General features: G+C 40.2%; 1 long non-coding RNA gene across 1 annotated transcript in view; it reads left to right on the plus strand.

Moving 5' to 3' along the window:
* Positions 1–11,799, plus strand: part of LOC120497437 — a 31,092-nt gene extending 19,293 nt beyond the window's left edge. Inside the window, exon 3 of the long non-coding RNA XR_005626508.1 lies at positions 11,469–11,799. This is a non-coding gene — a long non-coding RNA (uncharacterized LOC120497437). The remainder of the gene's footprint in view (positions 1–11,468) is intronic.
* The last annotated feature ends 954 nt before the right edge of the window (positions 11,800–12,753 follow it).

A 12,753-nucleotide genomic window follows, 5' to 3' on the forward strand; every position in this document is an offset into this window, starting at 1 on the left:
GAAGAAATGAGTTTGAATCTAAAAGTAGAGCAGGAAGGGTACAAGAGCAAAGGGGAGAGAAAAAAAAACTTGCAGGCAGAGGGAATTTTACCTTTGAAATTTGTTTCTACTGATTTGGTCCTTATTATCTCTCTTTTTATTAGCTTATGGTAATGCTTAGTGTCATCTCTGTATCACAAGCTGCATTTCCTATGAACAAAGACTTTGAGCAAATTTAATCCCCAAAATAAATTCTGTCAGTATCTAATGCAGGGATTAATTCCAGTCTTAGAAATAAAGAGAAGAAAAGATTATTTTGCATCCCAGCTGGATGCTGTCTTACCGGCATGTTAATACAATGCAAAGAGTTACATCTCTGTGATAAAGGAAATATTAAAATTGCATGTATCTTTGGGTAGTATATTAACTCTTCCTGAAAGTCCAACACATACAGATCATTAAACATCTGAGTCACTTCTAAAAGTGACATCCAAGCCACTTGGATTCTGCAAAACTTTTGAAGGGTACATGCCCTTAAGCATAAGAACATATTTAGTCCAGATTTTTGTTCTTTACTTGCTAGTTCTAGTAATTTTATCAGGAAAAAGTGTACTGAAATTACTACCTATAGAGTATGCTAATACTACATTTATATTAAAAAATGCCAAAAATGCTACTAGCAATATGAAGAAGTATTTTTAAATGTAATATATATATCTGTGTTTACTCACATAACAGATTAGGTGGAAAAAAAAACCACCACATGGGTATTATCACATTTTTCCTGGTTTATCTTACATCAGATTTTCAAAACAGAGTTTTTGCAGCAATGTGGTTTACTCACATAACAGATTAGGTGGAAAAAAAAACCACCACATGGGTATTATCACATTTTTCCTGGTTTATGTCTTACATCAGATTTTCAAAACAGAGTTTCTGCAGCAATGTAAAGGCACAGCTCCTTTAGCTTTCACATATCATTAGGTGAACAAAAATTGTATTTGACCTTCTCTGCATAAAACCAGTAACAAGTGAGATTGGAGAGTTCTGTTTATGTGTTTCCTAGTGGTTAATAACCCTGAGGGGGAAATTGAAAGTTTTGTCTTAGTACTGAAAAGATGCTATAACTGTAAACATGAGTGTGAACTCTTCAAATAAAGTGACACTGAACATACAAATATGATCATCATAAAAATCTATGGAAAGTTTGCACTCCCTGAAAGTTTTGTCTTAGTACTGAAAAGATGCTATAACTGTAAACATGAGTGTGAACTCTTCAAATAAAGTGACACTGAACGTACAAATATGGTCATCGTAAAAATCTATGAAAAGTTTTCACTCTTTTTCTTCTCCATTAAAGGCACTTATCATAGTGAGTATTTAATTTTGCCAGCAGACTAAGAAAAATTCAGTTAAACTTTATCTGTGACTAAATCCTACAAGCATTTAAAGAGTAACTCTGAAATCCTGCAAAGATGTATCTCACACATGAAGCTTTGGAGAACTGAGATCCTAATCTGTAATGAAGAAGCAAAGCCCTGTACAGTAGTTTAGTTATTCCACTGCTTTCTAAATATAGCCACGTCTGGGGGATTAAAGCAATAGCAACAAAACCAGTGTTGTAACACAAAACGTCAGGAATTGAAGGAATGGGAAATGACATAAGGAACAAGGATCACAGCTCTGCACTGAGGTCTTTAGCTGTGCAACCCAGAGGATAGATTTGCTCTTGTCTGGAAGCCAGCCCAGCTCAATTTAAAAGACCGGGTTCAGGAATTACTCAGACACAGCATGTCTGACTAGACTGGAGCAATTGAAATATTTGCCCACACAGTCGCTTATCAGACAATGTATTCTTCATTTGACAGACCTTTCATCGATGTTATTTAACAGTTGTTTACTCCTAGAACATCCAATTACCAATTAAATGTTATTAGAAGCATTGCATCACTTTTCACTGATTTAATTCTGTTGTTTCCTCAAGAAGATGTCACGGACCAGAGGCTTTAACTTTTTCCAGCAGGCAAATCTGAACTGTAATTCTGTACTGTGCATCAAACTGCATGGCTATAAATAATGAGGGGTGACAAATGAGCACATCCAGAAACCCTGGGGTAAAACAAAAAAAAATGTTGATAGATAAACCACCTGCTAGCTTGGGTTTCTCTACTACAAACCAGAGGGTTTCCTCTCTCATTTTGCACAATATTTCATGGTGGCAGCATCTGAGATTTTACGTCTGTCAAAGCCACTGTACTGCCCATATTCCCTGTATTCACAGTAGCTGTCAAAAAATCATTGCAAGGTAATTATGGTGAGTACCAAGACAGAGGAAAGAAAATGAGATAAAATGCAAATGAAGGGAGATGATTCTGAAGCTGTGGGGTGTGATCTCAGTGACCTTCTGTGGGGCTGTGAAAAGGCACAGAAATGAGCTATATATTCTTGCTGTTTCATAATTTTTGCTATAAGATTTATTTTGCTGGCTCCTAAAAGCACAATTTGCAGGAATTAGATGTTCGTAAGTCACTTTACTCCTACTCTGGAGGACATATAGGAAATTTGGGAGGGGCAGGGGGAGAAGCAGCTCTGAAACTTGAAATTAACATTTTCATTTTGTGTTGTTAAATATAAATTTCTGGTTTTTTTTCTTGTGAACCCTGTGAATGGAAGCTATCAAATATCACAGCCAAGTCAGTAACAGACTTAGACCACTGTGGCTGTCAACGAAAAGAAGTAAAAAAACCCCGTAAAATTGGCTTTTAAACCATGTTGCTGAAATATATTAGTTTATCTAAAATGTATGGCTTCTGATATGGAGTCAGGCTCATCTGCAAAAGGTGTCCTGCATCTCATCTGGAAATTAATAGCTCTTAATCTATCATGACTTCATATAGGAATGATGTTTTGGATAAAAATCCAAACGGAGGTTAATACTGTTTTCAAGAGGAGTAAAGTACTAGTTCGATGTTTTCTTTGGTTTGTTTGGGGGTTTTCTGTACAGGAATTTTTGAACAGGAAAGAGAAGCAGAAAAATTAAAAATGAGTGTACAAGACCATGAAAAATTCAAATAGAAAAAATAATAAAAATTTTTAATGAGCTATGTAGAGTCCATTTAAGGGTCCAAGATCATGGTCACTGTTATAGTTCACAAAATTTGGGTAGTGTTACAGTGTCCAGTCTCCTGTAATGGGATGTCTCATGTGAGTCTTCTAGCAGGGAGGGAATCTTACCAGTTTGTCTAAGACAGGTGAAGCAGCAAATAGTATCATTATGATGGGAAAAGAAAGTTTAGCATAGTTTAAACTGAAATGAACCATTTCAGTCCTTTTCACAGGATTTGTTCTCTGAGCACTGAGGTGCTCCACTCCCTCTGGATGGGATCTAGTCCCTATGCCATGAGAAAATCCATGTCTTTCTGCAGCCCTGGTTAAAACACTGATGCTATTTAAAAAAAAAAAAAAAATCAGTATAGCTTTCTTCTTTTCTTTCCTGACACCTCATCTCTCTCTGGCCATGCTGCCCCCACACCCCATCCCATTGCCTAGAGATTTGTTAGCTGTATCCAATACACCCCTTCAGAGCATGCACCAAGGTACAGCTGCTGGGGCTCTTTGAAGACACAAGAATGAAAAGCTTTTTGACAGAGTCCCTGGAACACAGGTAGAATGAGTTCTTGAGGAATCCCAAACAACTCAAGTGTTAAAACAGCTCCTATCAATTTCTGTGACTTTCCTGTCAGTTCACATATTTATAATCTGTGGTGTTTCCTGACCTCCAGTTTTGCATCCTGGCTGCATTCTGCAATCCTAAAAGTGCCTTTTGTTCACCGAACACTCTTTATTATAAAATTCTTGGAGTTTTAGCTGTGTAGGTTCACTTTTCTTCCAAATGCCATGGTCCATCACAGTGTTTTAAAGGATTGCTCATTTAGACAGCTACATCCTGACAAGCACTGAAAAGCAGGTTATCATATTCTTCATGTCAGGTCATGCAAGAGTTTTATGCATTATTTGTGTCCCAAATAACTTTGATAATTTCACAAAACATTCTATTAAACATTTGTTATTTAATGATACAAATAAAAGACAAATTTTCATATCTGAAACTGGTTTTCCTCCCTTTTGATAGAAATTGAGGTTGTTTTTCAATTTCCATTAGATCTCGTTTTTAATTATAAACCATGCTTTCTTTTATTTCAGACTGCTAAATGCAGTGGAACAAAATGATTTCAGAGAATTAAGTTCTATTTAGATTCATTTTAATTTTATTACCACTTTGCCCATAGGGTTTGCCTTGTGTGGGTGTGTTTGGTAAGAGAAAATGACTTTTTAAAAATATAGTATTAAAAAAAAGCACATACTAGAAAACAGTAAAAGGTGCATGGATGGGGGGGTGAAAGAGAAATACATAAATATCAGTTGCTAGAGATGCTAAAATTAAGTGATAGCTATTTGCTTAGCCCAGAATTAGGAAAGCTATGAACTGATGAGAGTTGAGCATGAATTCCACGCCATGTTCTCTATATCATGTGTCCCTCTGGCTTATTATAAACCTGCTCTGGTGAACACACCTCCAGCATCCCGGGGAGAGTCATGCTCCATGCTCTGCCTCTTCCCATCTAAATGCTTGCTTCCCTGGGCAGCACTATTTACCTGAGCAAATGGGTTTGGGCTGCCCTGGCCAGCTCACCCCCAGCTGTAGCTGCAGCGCCTTGGCAGGAGCTGCCTCTCCAAGCCCTGGGGTGACCCTCAAGGAAACGTGAGAACATCCAGGGAACTCATCGACCTTGCATTCCCTGTGGTTCTTCACTGAAGATTTTAACTACTGCACTTGACCTTAATTTATGTAGAGCATTTAAAAATGAGCTAAGGTTTAATACCTGCTTTTGTCCTTCTCTGAAGTGCAGCCACCATGAATTGCTTAATTAACTCATTAGGGCCCTAAGCCAAGCAGGTATCTAAGCCAACCTTGCCTTTAAGACCCATCGTGAAAGGGCTGGAACTATCCAAGCCTAAACCCACAACATGTTCTTTTCCATGCTTGAAAACCTCAGGCAACACAATGTGAAGTCAAAGCGTGTTTGAAGACAATTTGACACACTATTTTTCTTCATTTTAAAAATGTACATAGATCTCCATTTCATTGCAGAAAGAATCGGCGATTGAGTTCACTCTTGATTTTTATTAGAAATTATTTGCAGGCTTCTAACCTCATGTTCCCTTAATTTACTTTAAGATTTCAGGTTGCCTCAGTTTACCTTGTTATCCAGATTCCTTCCACTTAGCCAGAAGTGATATTAAAGCTGGCAGCAAATGCTATGGAGCTCTATTACTTCTCTTGTCTTTTGCTGTAAAAAACTTTCTCTGGACTACAGGTTTTTAGTGTTTTGTTGTTTTACTTTCATTGGTTTACTTTTTTATTAGCAAGTGATAATTAAATTGGAAAGTGGCAGTGAAAAGCATTACTCACAGTGGAAAGTTATCCTTTGAAATAAAGTTTCTTAGTCTTTTCTAAGGAAAGAACATAACAAGCAGTAAGACAGGGAAGCAGATCTGTTATCTGAATTAGATACAACTAGTAAGTAAAATACAGAAACCAAAATAACAAATGGTAAATTGTAAATCACATCCTCCTTTATCTTGGTGGCACAAAAAGGAACTTAGGAGTATGCTTTGTTTGTGCTAGGAATTTTCTTAGCAATTTTAACACTTTTGGAAGTTGCTTCTGTGTCTATACAATGGGGTAATTTCCTCAGTTAATTGCATCTTAAATGCCAAATTCTGTGGAATAAATCTGCTTTTTCATGCAAGCAAGCTCCAACGGATTAGAAGAATGTAGGAAGAGTAAAAGATGTTGGCTGGAGGACAAAACCTCATTATGTTTCCTACCATGGAGAAAGTGAAATTCCATAATGTTCTACTGTTCCATTTTTTTGCTTTTATGGAGGAAAAAAATACTCTGTGCTTCCCTTCAAGGATAGTTGTTAAACATTCTCTTGCTTATCCCCCAGAAAAAAATTATTAAATATGTTAATAAAAATTATAAACAAATTATAATAAATTCTATTTTAAAATTATTTTTATATTTCTGATACTTTAAAAATATTTCATTACAATAATTTAAGCTAGTTTTAGTCCTTTTAAATGTTTTATTCTATTAGCATATACAATTTTTTGTGCAAAGTTTTATTTTATTCAACCAACAGGAAGATCTCTTCATCACACAAGTTTAGGTTCTTCTACCATAAGCTGACTTCCCTGTGATTTGGATGTCAGCCTGACCCATTCTTCCTGTGAAATGAAAGAAGTGGGGGGAAAAAAAGAGGAAATAATGCCTTTTAACTCTATTATATAGTGACTGTATGGGAGGATAAATGCAGACCTTTTTCCCTGAGTGACAAGTAGCCATAAAGCTGGAGCCAGCAGCATGCCCTGCTCTCCTGGCAGTACCTACATCTAACCTGCTTACTCAAAGCAACTACTGGCCTTTATAAAGGAAAGAAAAAATGAAATTCTTTTTTTACAAACACATTCACAAAGTTTAGAAATCTGTCCAGATGAGGAAGGGAGTATTTCTTAACTATGCTACTAACCAACACTTTTAAAATACTGAAATAAGCAGAAGCATGCTGATTATTTTGTAGTAAATCTCATTGCCAGCAAAGTAAATTCTGCGTTCTTAGAAAAAGTTTCCTGCTATAAATATATATATATAGCAAAGAAGTAGTCTTTTGGACTAAGACAAATCAATCAATAGTGTTTCCTTAGGAATTTGATGAGTCACTTCTTTAAGATCCTTCCCCCAGATGCTGATTTCTGAAAAGTTTTACCACATGTGGTCAATACAAGGGCACTGCACACACCCTCCAGCACCCATGGAGCCGTCAAATCCTGCTGTAAAATGTGTAACTTATGTACTGTTTAAGAAAACCTATGTCAACGTGGATTGAAGATTCCTATTTTGTGTTTCCATTCCAGTATGCTGCAGAGACATCTGAGTATTTCACAAAGCTATTTCTGAAGTTTTTTGTTCTCTGGTTCAATTGCATCAGAAGCCAAAACTGACGAGGTACGAGCAAATGTTTGAGTTGGTTATCCAACTGAGCACATCTGAAGGCTTATCTCGTTCTCTGAGAACTTCAAGCTCTTTTTTTCCTGTATCCAGTACCATTCTCAAAATGCAGCATTTGAAGTTAGTGACAAGACAGCTAGAACAGCAAATTGGAAGTGCCATAGGAAGGATCTTGCAGCACAGTAATAATTTCACCTTTTTAGTGTAAGAAATCTTTAAATAGCGATACAGAATTAATCTATTTGGTGATGAATCCCTGAGGCATAGCACCTTGAATGCCTGCATCTAGATGAACCAGGTAATTTTATAGACTCACTGGAAATTTCAGATGGCAACTAAAACAATGTAAAAATTACATGCACTAGGAAGCCAACCTAGTCTTATGAGCTTTCAAGGACTTAAAAGACAGACTCCTTCCTCTCATTTTTTTCATACTGTTTTTTTTTTATTCTCTGTGAAGAGATAAAGCATTAAATTAATTTTGAAGATACTCTAATGGCTTACCAGAGTAACATTTAGCTGCTCCATGTACAGAGGGTTTCAAGAGCATTTAAAAAAGAACACAGCACAATCTATTTTTCTCCATTCATTGAAAAATTTAAAGCCAAGTTTTGTGACAGGGAAAAAACAGTAAGATCTTGAAAGACTTCTAGCTTGGGCTGAAGAATGTGGGATAAAGGGGGTTAACAGAAAAAGCACTGCAACTGCACTTTGGAGATCAGTAATTGTGAAGTGAAAACCCCTGCATCATCACAACCAAATTTAGATAAATTTTCTTTTCAGATGATAAAGGTTCATCATTGACCTGTTCTTCTGTTGCATTATTTGTGCAGCTGCTTGTGTTCCTATTAGTGGTTAGGAGTATTTACACCCTATCTACCTGATTTTACAACACCTTTTATAAAATTTCTTGCAGATAAATCTTGCAGAACAGGTAAAATTTCAGAATGTGGTTTTAAAAAGGTATAAACTCTATTGCATGGTGATTATCACATTGACTCTATAACATAATTTTTTTAATAATTAAACTGCTCAGATTAGTTTTACCCTCTGCTTGATTGCTGTATGGGTAGCTGTAATTAACCTCTACTGATGTTAATTATGCACGGAGTGGGATCTTGGAGCTGCTGACCATGCAATTTGTTAAACAACTCAGGAGGTGATATGGCTTGCATAGTGTTTCTATGCACTCTTTCAACTTATGGCACAATGTGAAGTCAAAGTGGTGAGTTGTGCTTTGAAAAAAGTTGCAGAATTTGTTTGTTCAGTAAAGTCACTGAAGTTCATTTGTGTCAGAGTCAAAATGAGTAGAGGTGTCACCAATATATCTCCATAAGGGTCCTGCTGCGAAAAACTTGTGTAGAAGTACATTAAGCCAACCCAAATGTGATTAAATTCCTCAAAGGACTCTTTTGATGAAGGCCCAGTTCCACTAAGAGCCTCTAGCCACAACAGGAACACCATTCCATGTAGTCCCTCTGCACAGGCTTTAGAGATGCTGGCAGGAACCTCACAAAATGCAGAACAGTGAGGACACAGGTATAATCTCTTTGATGTTCTACAGGTGTTGGTATTTCAATATAAAGCTGCTCAGGGAGTTATCCTGTGTAAGGATGAAATTTTATAGGTCAGTTTGTAAGATTTTAAAGGAAACTTCTCACTCCATTACCCCACCCAAGATTAACTTCTGTTTCACAGGGATCAAACCAATTTATCAGCGCATGGCTTCTCCAATCTGCAAGCAATGCTAGAATTAGAATTGCAAGTAATTCTACAAACAGACTTTAGAAACTAGACTGAAGCAGCCTATTTTCTGCTAAAATGAAGAAAGCTTAACTGGTTAAAATGTGTGTTTAACTGTGTGTTAAAACAAAACCTCAAGCTTATGATTTGTTTATAAACAAGTGCAGCAAGAACACAGGATAGAAGCTCTCCAGTAACAAATGGGAGCTCAAGGATTGGTCTCTATCAGGAGGACTGGAGCCTGTGGGGCCTCTGAAAATATCTATTATTTGATAATCACTTTATCAAAATATGGTCTTTATCTTCCAGTCCTGTTGGATAGGAGAAATAGCTAGGAATAAAAATGTTGTGTTTGAGATGCTGGTCTTGTGCCAAATTATTATGATCCACATGGCCATTTAGATTTGTAGAGTTCCTCAGTACAAAGAAAGCTCTTCAGAGTTAGTCCCTCACTTAAGCACTTTATTGCCATTGAAAATATCAGGTGATAATGTCATAGTTTGGTGTTCTTTGTATACTGACTAAATTCCTTCAATATTACCAGAAAAAGAAATATCAACGCCTTATTAATATCCTTTCTTCATATTACCACATTTAATTTCACTGATGGTTTCAAGTAACTTGAATTCAAATGCCCAGTGCTATAGTGAGACTAAGCCAATATAATAAGAAAAATTACTCAGAAAAATATATTTGTAACTTCTACAATATATTTTAAAGTACTAGGGAAGCAAAAGGTTAAAAAATGTTATTTGAGCCAACATGTTTCTTCAAATTAACTAAAAATGGGCACATTTTTATGGATGAAGATTCAAAAAGTTATTTTTCTTAGACCTATATAATCACTCCTATATCACTGCAGTGTGTCAGTTAAAGAGCAGTGCCATTATTTGTGAGAAAACAGAAGAGTTTGGCAATAAAGTAAAAAAATACCACAAAATAGATCCAGTGAAAGATTTTTCTCCTCAGTTTTCCACCTTCAAGGCTCAGAGGTAGCACACTGGGTGCTCCTCATGCTTCTCCCCTCGGGCCCTGACACATGGACAGGAAGGGTAGCTGCTGTCATGGTTTGACCCTGGCACAATGCCAGTGCCCCTATGAAAGTATATTTCCAAAATGGTTACTGTGAGATGTGAGCCGGAAACAGAACAAAGCAGGCTCCAACTTGGGAATGGAGGGAAAAACACAACAATTTATTAATCTACAACAAAAGAGAAAAAAGGGAAAAAAAAAAAAAAAACCAGGAAAAAAAAAAAACACACAGCAATCCACAGTGGAATACTTCCAAAACACTCCTCCTCCTCCCTCCACCCCTCTAACACTCAATCCCCTCTAACACTTAATTCTCAATCCAATACCATCCTCCACACAACTTCCCCCAGTTCATCAGGAGAGAGGAGTCTCCCTCTTCCACCATGGGCCTTCCCAGAAAACACAGTGGGAACCTCTTGTGCTTCTGTATCACACGTGGCAGCTGCCCGAAGAGAATCTGCTGTGGTGCCCATCTTCCTTCCATGTCCAGTGCTCTCACCATTGGCCATGGATCCAAACTGCTCTGGGCACCCCCCCCCCCCCCCCCCCCCATATTTCATCTCCTGGGGCCTGGAGGTCTCAGGAACAGAGATCCCTCTCGGCTGAAGGCAGAGGGCTCCACCACACAGTCTCTGTTCCCTCTACTTCTCACAACAGCTTTGTCACTCCTGGGTTCTGGCCAACCGCTTCCCCCAAGATGCAGTCTCTACATTACAGGAAGATTTGGTTCTGTCCTGTGGCCATGTAAGAGGAAAGTCCAGCCAAAAGTCTACTCCAAATCATCTCCTCCATCTAGGGTGCTTCTCATCTGCTGGTATTTCTTCACTCACTCAAGCCTTCTTCTCATCTGCCCATCCTCCGTCCCCTCTCAATTCTCAGCTGGAGAGGATCAGTGTTTCTTACAGATACCATTGTTTCAGCACCAACAGCGTTAAAATCTCGGCTGTGGTCTGCCGACGGCTGGGCTCCTTGTCCCCCCTCCTCTCTTCTCCTGGCCATGGTGCCAGGACAAGATATCAAATTTCAAACCAGTACAGAATCTCCATCATTCCCTCCTGGGGGGCTGCCCAAAGTATCCCAGGTCTCCTCCACCACTGCACCTTGCAGGGCTCTGGCCTACCTTCCCACAGGCCGCATGGCCTTCCCCTCCCCCAACCAGACGCAGCTGGGCGGGGGAGAGGAGGTCAGACTCCACTCACCACCAGACTCCAAAAGACGAAGACACTCTGGGAATCCTCTGCTTTTAACCTGTGTGTTCTCAGAAATGTATCCAGGTCCCCAGTGGTCACAACACGTGCAAATTTCTAATTGGGCCACTGGTTGGTTTGACAACAACTTTTCCAGAAACTCACTTCCTGGTAAAACCACGACAGCTGCACATGCCGGCCCCGCAGCTACAGTCCGTGTCCGGGCTGCCGAGGGCTCTGCTCCCTGTGCGGACGAGGGGCGGCGGGGGCAGAGCCCGGAGAGCTTTCAGGGACACGTGGGGGATCTGTGGCCAGCACCCTCCGGCCCAAGCCCGTGTCTGCCGCTCCCTCCTGGCCATGGCAACAGCCGGCTGGGATGGCCCTGGCAGGAGGCTTTCCTTGCATTCCCTCAATCTGGCCTCTGGCCGTGACTCTGGTCCTCTCTCTTTCAGCTCTTCAAGCCATCGGGGAAGATCAGAGCCCATCCTGCAGGAGCACACTGATGCAGCTGGCATTCAAAAGAAGATCTGCAGGATTCGTTCTTCTGCTGGATCCGAAGAACTGACGTCCATCAGCAATTTCCAGCTCCCATTGGAGATGGGACCAGCTGCACAGCAGAAGGAACCAGCTGGAGCTCCAGGCACAGCTCTAGCTGCTCACAGCTGAGCCTGTGGGAAGCTCCAGGAGCTCCTGCCATCCCTCTCCCTGGTGGCATCTCCCTCCCTGCAGCCCTCAGGCCCTGCCCATCCCCCTTTTTACCTCCCAGCTCACCCCTTCCCTTCGCTTTCCTTTAATAAACAGTTTAGCTTTTGCACGTTACCCGCGTCTCCGTGGAGCTGAAGCGGCGCAAACCCTGAGCCCGAGGACACGCGGGGCCCTGCTGCCCTTCTCTTCTGCGCTGCATTCTCTGCACGGACAGAGAGGAACAAGGGCAGCTCAGGCTGCAAAGCTCCCTGTCCTGCTGTAGCAGCAGCAGCAGCGGAGTGGCAGAGGCTCAGAGGCGCGGGCGTCCCAGTGGCCGCAGCGCTGTCAGGCAGTGCCTGCACGCTGCGTGCGGTTCCGGCGCCTCTGCTCTCCCCACAAGCGAGGAAGCGCTGCCCCTGCCTCAGAGCCAGTCAGAAACCCAACCAAGTGAGACCAGGGCCAGGGGATCCTTCCCATGATTCCCTGGCAGGCATCTAACAAGGGCAATGGAGCTTGCAGTGATGGAAGTTTTCACAAAGAGTTTCCTGAAAGCACAGCAATGCTCCAGCCCTACACAGGGACAGGAAGAGGGCAGAACCCGAGACCACCATGGCCTAGCAGTGAGCTCTGGGTGTGCCTACAAGCAAAGGAAGCTGCAGCAGTAGTGGAATGGCTGAGACTCTGCCTTTTTTTTTTTTTCCTGGGTAGTAGGAGTGTTTTGCCCACAGCTGGAGCAATAAGATTCAGTAGTTTGGAGAAGTCAGGGTTTTTTTCATTTTTATTGTGCTTTTGGAGTATTTAATGCCTCACTAGACCTAAAAAACCCTAGGGTCCCATGCTCATTTCATTTCAATTAAGCTATACAGGCTTTGCAAAATATGTATCGATAGAGAAACACTTTTTCAGAAATAACTGCTTATCTGTGCACTTTTTAGCTCATTATAACAGGCTCATGGAATCCAAGTTTAAATAAAGGCTGTTGGTGGACTGAATTACAACACAATATCAAGAGACTTCATGAACTAGATATATTCCATTTTATTATGCTTTCAT

This window comes from Passer montanus, unplaced genomic scaffold (genome assembly GCF_014805655.1).
Source record: "Passer montanus isolate IOZ18808 unplaced genomic scaffold, ASM1480565v1 scaffold1, whole genome shotgun sequence".
Classification (NCBI taxonomy): Eukaryota; Metazoa; Chordata; class Aves; order Passeriformes; family Passeridae; genus Passer; species Passer montanus.